Here is a 9,324-nt window from a genome sequence, read left to right on the forward strand (position 1 = left end):
TGATATAAAACCACACGCTATCATTGCCACATTATCACCTTCTAGAACAACTCCAGCAATACTGACTTGCCTCTCTAGGTAACGTTCCACTGACACCCATGGAGAAAAAGCACCCAGGTTCTTACACTGTCTCTGAGAGAAGTGTGAACTGGCCAAGGGACACCATGCTTTCTTATTCATGTGCAAAGCGCAGGCCACGGAGGTTCCATTATGTCATCTAGTAAAGACTCTTCCCCAAAAGGCAAAAAATCTAGCTTCCCACCAGGCATGAGGTTCACAACATACTCATCTTTCAGTCCTGCAGATAGCAGGAACTTAAAAAAAAATTGCTGAGTGAAGAGCAATAATTATATCACAGTTCTGGAGAGAAAAGGGGAAAACCAGAAGGTAACCCAGTCATAATAGTACTTATAATGTTCATAATGACAATAATAACGCTGTTAATGATAACACTGATGCTAATGACATATAATAATAGATGTAATCTAGTGAATGCTCACTCAGTATTATCATCCAGTGACCACTAGTAGTTATTTGATTTCACCTCTCCCAAACATAATGAAGGGAGAAATATTATCGCTACTTTACACATGAAGACACAGGCTTGGACAAGTTCAGGAAATTACTCGGGATCACCTAGGCTTTGAGACATGGAGCTATGCTTGGTTTCAAAGTCTGCCTGGCTCCAAATACTGCATCTATCTGTCTGTCTATCTTTAGTACTGGAAATTGAAGCCAGGGGCACTTTAAATTGAGATACAACCCAGACCTTTTTGTTTTTTTATTTTGAGACAGAGTCTCACTAAGTTGCTGAAAGCCTCTTTAAGTTGCTTGAACAAGTGATTCTCCTGCTTCAGCCTCCTGAGCCATTGGAATTACCGTCTGTGCCAGTGTGCCTAGCCATACTGCTACCTTAACTCGTTCTGTAACAGCCACAGTATCATCATTGATTTGAAAGAGGACTTTTCACGTCAGAGATCTTCACCCACCGGTACTCCTGCTGCCAGCAAGGAGCTAGCAGAGTCTGGTCTACATTTTCAGTGATAACGATCCAGGAAGCGTCCTCACTGCTGACTGCCAGGGCCTGGGGAACCTGCCCACTCCAGCTGATCCCTCCTGTTCGCCTTCTGTCTTTCTCCAGACCCACTGACAAATGTCTCAGCTATGTTCTGTGGGCTCTTGAACTTGGGTTCCTGCCCATTTCCTAGCATAAAGGCCATTGCGTAAAAGCAGACTGTAAGGGAGCTCACCTGTGAAAATCAGGTGTGGTTCAAGGGGAAGGTAGAGCTTCAGCCTTGAGTCCTAGAGGGAAAGAGCACCCGGACCCTTAGATACTCTTGTGCTTCCTCCTTTTCTCACTCGTTCTCCTCTCATCCCTTTCTTCCTTCTCCTTCCTTCCTCCTTTTCTTCTTTCTTGCTCTTATTCTTTCTTTTCTTCCTTTATAGATAAAAATTAGTAAGAGGTGGTTTTACAGCTGGGTGTGGTAGCACATGCTGGTAATCCCAGCAGCTGAGGAGGCTGAGGCAGGAGGATAGAGAGTTCAAAGCCAGCCTCAGCAAGAGCGAGGCACTAAGCAACTCAGTGAGGCCCTGTCTCTAAATAAACTACAAAATAGGGCTGGGGTGGGGTGTGGCTCAGTGGCTGAGTGCCCCTGAGTTCAATCCCTCATACTTCCCTTGGTTTTGCTTCTCGCCTGTGTGCATACACTCATGCACACCTAAAAGTAAGTGTACAGACAAGATGTGATAGGCTGAGTCCCAATGGTACAGCCCTATCTCTTTCCTGGTTCAGTGTGTCATCCAAAGTATCCCTTAGCAGGGCTCATTTTTTCCCCTGTTCCTCAAAATTTCTTGGACAGAATGCTCCCTAGCTTCTGGAGTAGTCAAACCCCCGCTCTCACTAATCAGTAAAGGTGAGATGATCATACAATCAGCCATCCAAACTCTGTCCAGCCATAAGACAGAGACACTTAAACTTATTCAGTTATATAATTTTTTCAATGTTGATTGAACTGACAGATCTGTTTTAGTAAATTGGTGGACCCATAAAATAGTTTTCCTTCAAAAACGATTTTGAAAAACATGTTTTTAAAAAAATGAAACCAAGATGCCTGTGTAAATTAAAGCAACATTTAAAAATGCCTCATCAAATTGATTATCTGAACATTTGCAAAATCATAGATTTATATAATTTTTTGTGCATATTTCTATACTGGTCAATTTCTTTCTTTCTTTTCTTTTTTTTTTTTAGTTGTCAATGAACCTTTATTTTATTTATTTATATATGGTATTGAGAATTGAACCCATTGCCTCATACATGCTAGGCAAGTGCTCTACCACTGAGCCACAACCCCAGCCCCCAGTCAGTTTCTCAACTGCATCCCTAAAAATGTATCACTGGCATTTTTTTTTCTGCAGAATAAATTATTTTCAGTGTGGCTCTAGTATTTTAAAAATTTTAATAAAATTTCTGCAATTCCCTTCAAAGTTGTATTTTATGGTGAATGTATTCGAAATGATCGGTATCATCACCTGACCCTTTTCTATGTATCAAGGTATTTTTTAATTGATAAATACTGCAACCCATCACACACACACACACACACACACACACACACACACACACACACCAGGCTGAGGTGCCAGGCAAGCTCTAAGCAAATTCAGCTAAAGAAAATGCTCAATTCTAATTTTTTTCTGCATTAAAATGTGTAAATATTTTCACAGGTGCTATGTTTTTCACTCTATTAAGAGGGTGTTTCTTCTACACATGTAAGTTCTCTTCATAATTCCTTTAAATCTTTCCCTGAATTTAGGTGTTATAAAATTGTGGGCCTTCTCAATTTCATTTCATTCCCATTTAGAATTTAAATGTATCTAATTAAAAGTTGCAACTTGATCCAATGATTTTTCCCCATGATCCAAGATGTTTCCAAGGACAGTTATGGAATTTCAAAGTAAAGATCTCATCTAGAAGTTGAGCTCTCAGGGTCTACTTTGCTCAGCTACCCAGTTCTGCAGGATGGAATTCACTGTCTGCTGGTTCCCAAGCTTTGTTTCCAATTATGTTAATTTTCTTAAAGATTTGCAAGCTTTTTAAAGTTTTCATTGGTTAATTAAAGATTTTATTTTGTTATTTTTTTATGATCTTAATTGATTAGAAAACCAATCACCCACATTTAGAGAACTTACTTACAAAAAAAAAAAATTAAAAAGAAGTCCCCTGACATTAAGCATATTTAGATAATTTGCAAAGTGGTTCTTCAATGCTTGACCACTTCCAGTACTAGATTGATGGTGAGCAACGTGGTGAAAAATTACATGTTTTATGATTAAATTAATTTATTTTATGCAATATAGACTCCATCACAATATTTTTTTTCATCTTATTACTCCATGTGTATATAAAAGTATTTATCCATTCTAGAAACCAGAGATTTTCCCTCTACAATAGAATATCCCAGTTTGTTTGGATGATTTATGAATTATTTGTGTTGCAGAATTAATTCCAAGTATTTTCTACTTCACAGGTTTTTCATTTGGAAAAATATATTTTTAGCAGAATAATCTGCTTCTCCAAAACTCATGTTCATATAACTACTGCATTTAATCATTGGTATGTTGGACACTTCAAGTTGTAATTCATTTAACTGATTTTCCAGTTGAAGCATCCAGTACTCACTGACATGAAACTGGCATCATTTAAATGTTTGCTAAGATCTTTTACTACTAATGAAATCAACACCAATTTATGGTGTGGTGGCTCAGTTCTATAATCCCAGTAGCTCAGGAGGCTGAGGCAGGAGGATCGCAAGTTCAAAGCCAGCCTCAGAAACTTAGTGAGCCCCTAAGCAAATTTGTGAGACCCTGTCTCAAAATAAGAAAAAAGGCTGGGGATGTGACTCAGTGGTTAATGGCCCCTGGGTTCAGTCCCCAGTATTATAATAATAATAATAATAATAATAATAATAATAATAACAACAATAATAAAATTTTTAAAATATAAAAATAATCTTAAGATGGAAAATGAATGAAATTAGTTTATAGAGATAGTCATTTGATTCAGTGAAATGTCATGCTTTGAGGTATTATTTATAAATGCACCTTCTGCCAGGGTTCATGTTAAATATTAAAATAACTAGTAATTTCTGAAGCATTATATCAAATTTATATAGTACCAAAATTCTGTTTTTGACCTGCAAAAAGAGCAATTTCATATAGTTCAACATAAGCACATTGATGTTTTCCAGCAAATTTGCAACTTCTGGTTTTCATGTGGCCAGTGATGTCACTATGGCCCCTGTGTGGACAATAACTGTCGACAAATATTTTGTGAGATAAATTGGAACTTAAGGTTTCATTAAACATACAGTTTCATTTTCTTCAGCATATTGCTGCTGAAAGGGTTTATTGCAAAGTAAAATAGAATTAACAAACAGTGAAATAAGTAAATAGTTGAAGATTAACACCATGCAAAGTTCTGAAAAAAACCACAGTAACAAGAGTGTTCCAATTACTTGCTCTATGTTCTTTGGCAGAACTCCTTGGTCTTTATTTCCTGCACATACTTACATACACCTAATGTATAATTTTCCACACTTTCCTCTGACCTTGGTAGCATGGCAGCTTGGCCCATCTTCTAGGTGATAGCATGGTAATGGCAAGGCAGGTTGGGACAGCAGCAGGGGGCAAGGGTAGCAGCATCCATTTCTATCTCTTCTCCACTTGAGACTGGTTGGAGTAGCTACCCTTCACTGTTTGGGTCCCAAGGTAGTTATTTTATCAGCAAGTTCTCCACAGGCTGTTCTATAAAGGGAAGTGTTAATTATGTTACGCTGGAACAGGATAGGGAAAAGAAAGAGGGTCACTGTCGTTCACCTTGGAGATTTAACCACATGTTTGAGGTGAGAACTCTGTTCACCTGCCTTCACCTCACAAATGGTGGTGAGCACACAGCAGAGGCTGGAAACATAAAGGGGAAGTGGGCTCCGTCTGCCCTGTCTTACATTAATGCAGACAATGATGATGATGATGATATGGATACTTTGTATAGAGAGAGAACGGTGGGAGAAATGCTGAATTGGAAAGGACATTGGCTTAAGAGGTAGAACTAATAACTGCCTCATCAAACCAGAATATATGGTCCTTTTAATAACAGAGAGATTCATTTATTCGTTCATTCCACAAATATTTACCTAGCATCTATAAAGTGAATGTACTTTGTTAAGAAATGAAGGTATGGAGAGGAATATAAAACAGTCTTAGATGAAAAAGTGCTTCTAATTTCAAGGGGTTAATGATATTGAAATCTGTCTTCCTGTGGTTTTATTTCCATCTTTGAACCCATACCTGTGTCTTATCACCTTGTGTACCATAACTACCCACCAGCCGCTCCCAGTGGCTGTCAGGCTCCTGTATTCCAGTGGGCTTTGGCTGCAATTGTGCATAAACATCAGAAGAGAAACTTCTTTAAGAAACGTATCACCTCACAACAGATCTCCAAGGTTCCAATTCTCAACTTATCAAGTAGAGTCAAGAAATCCACATTATAGAAAGCACCTCAAGTGATTCTGACTCTGGTGATCAGTAGAGCATACACTGTCAGAAATGGGTGCACACTCTTTCTGGAATCTGAGATAAACATGTTGACTTCGTTTTCTGTTCTTCCTCAAGTATCATATGTTCTAGCTAGGGCTACTCAGTGCCATTATTAGATACAATCTATAGATTACCATCTTCTTTAGATCATGATTGTTGATTAGATGCAATCCTCAAAGCAGCATGGGAGCAGGGGCATCCAGATGGATCACTGAATCTAAGATTTAGGTGCTTTACCTCCATCAATGCAACCTCATCTGCTCTTCCTTTAATGCTTAAAAAAATCACATCAGGGCCTCATATTGTATTGTGGCCATCTATGAATAATCAGCAAATTGTATCTTTTCCATCTTGTACCAAAACATTTGAGTATGATTATCTAGGCAATGGAATATTTATTTAAGCAAATTCCACAGTAAATCCTGCTTTCTTTATCAAAATTCTGAAATAGAAAATCTTTCTGATATGCTCTTTTCCCCTTATCCCTCTTTTCCTCCCTCCCTTTCCCTTTCCTTCCAACAGAGGTTATTCCTGGCAAGGCCTCTGCAAGGGAGCATGATACCACCTGAGAAGCAAAACAGACCCAGATACAAATCATTTCACTCCAGTCTTGGAGCAGCCTTCAAAGAAAGACAAATTCCATACCAGCCAGAACCTGAGTGGAGGCCAAGAACTGCCAACATATTTGGAAGGCCAACCCCCTACAGAAATATGGTCCCTAACCCACTTCCAGAGAGAGAAAGAAAGAGAAAGAGACTATCAGTTGAGGATGAAAGTGAGTAGGAATTTTGTTACTTACAAACCCATCTCTGAATTCAGTGTTCAGAGTTTTATTTCTACAGCAGACCTAATGCATCTTCATGAAAATAACACCAACTAAGACTAACTAGACCACATAAGGGTAATTCAGAGCTATCCGGAATTCCCGTATGCTTAATGTTGCCACAAATTCTTCAATTCCCAATCACAAAGATGCGTAGGGAGAATTTAAAACATGCAATGTTTTTGAATAAGAAGTTAGAGGTATCAACTGAAACTGAATAGTTTGTGGGCTATCAGAATCAATACAACATTTTCCTTACATCCTCATGAATCTGTGACTTTATAGTTAAGCCAAAGTCAGCCCGTTGCACTTATGCCTTAAATTAAATTGAGAACATTGGCAAGTCCCGTGGGGAGAAAAAGCAAAACCATAAATGAAGTCCTGGTTTTCTTGTATATACAACTGTATGAACAGGGAAAGGGAATTGATATCCTGATGGTTGAAAAGGCAGCCATGCCAAAATCATTCCTTTGAGCATCAGCATTAAAAAAAAAAAAAGTTTCACTTACATTATTTTCCTTTTAACCCATGTTTCCTTCTGTGAAGATAACCTTAACAAGTCAAGAACATGGCTAAATGTTTGAAATTATCCTCAGGATTTTTTTCTGGAGATTTTCATAAAGAAAGACAAGTTATTTTTTGAGCCCTTTAGTAGTCGCCAGATTAGATGGGAAGAGCAGATGTTTTATTTTTATTTTATGGAAAAATGAATAGTAAATAGGTACCTTTGGTTATTTGATTTCTGCTGTCAGAGCATCTTATTGGCAATTTTTAATTCGGCATTCTGGAGGTAATAGCTCCTAAAAACAAACAAACAAACAAAAAATTAGTGGCAAAATGCTTGAATAATGGATGCAAAATCCACCGAGGAGAATTCTAGAATGACAAAGCCACCTGTGATTTTTTTGAAGACATGGCATGCACGCTCTGTGCAAATAGATATTCCCCTCTTGTAGGATATGCTTAATAATGAAGTTTTTGTGTGTGTGTGTGTGTGCAACACAGTAAAAATTTTATTGTTAAAGAAGCCATACAGGAAATGTAGAAAGCATTAGTTCGGCACCCCCATGTGAAAGTAAGGTCAAGAGACTTACTTCAGAGCAAGAGTAATTAGTCACAGAATAATGAGAATGCAAACGATCTTTTCAAGTATTTTGTGTAAACTGTGTATGGAATTATGGTACATAAAGCCAATAGTCTTTCTTCTGAAGGAGAAAGGAGATCATCAATCCATTATCTGAGTTAGAGCTCTCAGCATTAATATACACGCACATGAGACAGCTGCTGGCCATTGTGCAACAGGAGGGAATCAAGATTCCTGTGACACACTCTTTGTATAAACCAGAAAATCATTTCTTCCACATTTTATTTCAGTGATGGACAAAGATGGTGTCTGCTGGCCTCATTCTTCCTCTGACACATACTGGCCTGTTCCTTGTTGTGCTTAAGAGACCGTTCTTCACTCAGTTAATGCCTTAGGTCCAAGCAGAGCTATCTTGGCCTATTCCTCTTCTGTCACCAGCCTCATTCCAACAGGACAAGTCATAATGATCCATAGATGTTCCCCTTATTCCGTACCCCTGAGATCACCTTAAACCCTTGCATTCTTCTACTGAACTATTGTAATAGGGATTTTCTAGAATTATTCTTGTTTAATTTTTTATAGGACCTTACTCATCTCCATGATTTTATTCACTCTTCAAAATACCTCCAGAAAAATCTTTTTATAATTACTTTTGTCAATTGCTGTCAGTTTGTCAGTCACTGTGACCAAAAGACATGACAAGAACAATTAGAAGAGAAAAAGGTTATTTGACTCACAGTATCATAGGTCTCAGTCCATACACAGCCAACTCCATAGCTCTGGGTCCAATGTGAGGCAAAACATCATGGAAGAAGGGTGTGGCAGAGGGAAATAGCTCAGGACACGACATCAAGGAAGCAGAGAGACCTGTGCTCAACAGGGACAAACTAGAAACTCCAAGGGCATGCCAGTGACCTACTTTCTCAGCCACGTGCTACCTAACTACTGCCCAGTTAATCCATATTAGTGATTAATGCATTTATTAAGTTAAAGCTCTCAAAACCTAATCATTTCACCTCTAAACTCTTTTGCATTTGTCTGACAAATGAGCTTTTGGGGGACACCTCATACCTAAACCATAAGAATAATATAAATCTAATTCTCAGTATTTACCTTCTTGGAAGACTTCAGCAATTTTACTATTATTTACAGAAATAACTCCAAACTCTCTGATCTGTCCTTGACCAATATTTTAACTCTCATCCTATTGGCTGCTACCTTCTCTTCCCTCATCCATGCCTCACCTCATACTAATATCCATGCTGAGAACCACTTCCTTCATATTATGCCTTAGGGAATATTGCTCCCTGTGCCTACAATACCCTCTCCTTCTCTCACATCGTATCCAATTAGCAAACTCACATTAAGAGTGGTCTACACAAATGTTTTCTGTGGTCTCCTTCCTACATGTTTCTGGACTCTTCTATTGTGTCCACTCTGCTCATTAACTCATTCATTTATGTATTCATCTTCCTTTTCCATAGTAGTTCTTGGTTTTATCTTAGTGGCAAAATATATGACATGTGCTTTTCACATGAGTGACACTTCTTGGGCACATCTAGATCCAAGGGTTATAACCACACCCTTTTCTTTTTTGCTTAAAATGAATATAAAAGTATAAGTGACAGAGAGTGATTTTCTAATGGGGAGACCTTCAGAATCATATGATTTGTAAGCTTCTGTGCTTTACAAAAATGGAACTCATCCCACGGATATTTCTAAAACCCAGTGTTTTGAGATGCTATAAAGGAACTTTGCCTTCTTCATCTTTGTGATCTCAGTCCAGTCTGAGGCCCAGCACATGGAATGAGTTGGTGTT

This window comes from Marmota flaviventris, chromosome 7, assembly GCF_047511675.1.
Source record: "Marmota flaviventris isolate mMarFla1 chromosome 7, mMarFla1.hap1, whole genome shotgun sequence".
NCBI classification, from domain to species: Eukaryota; Metazoa; Chordata; class Mammalia; order Rodentia; family Sciuridae; genus Marmota; species Marmota flaviventris.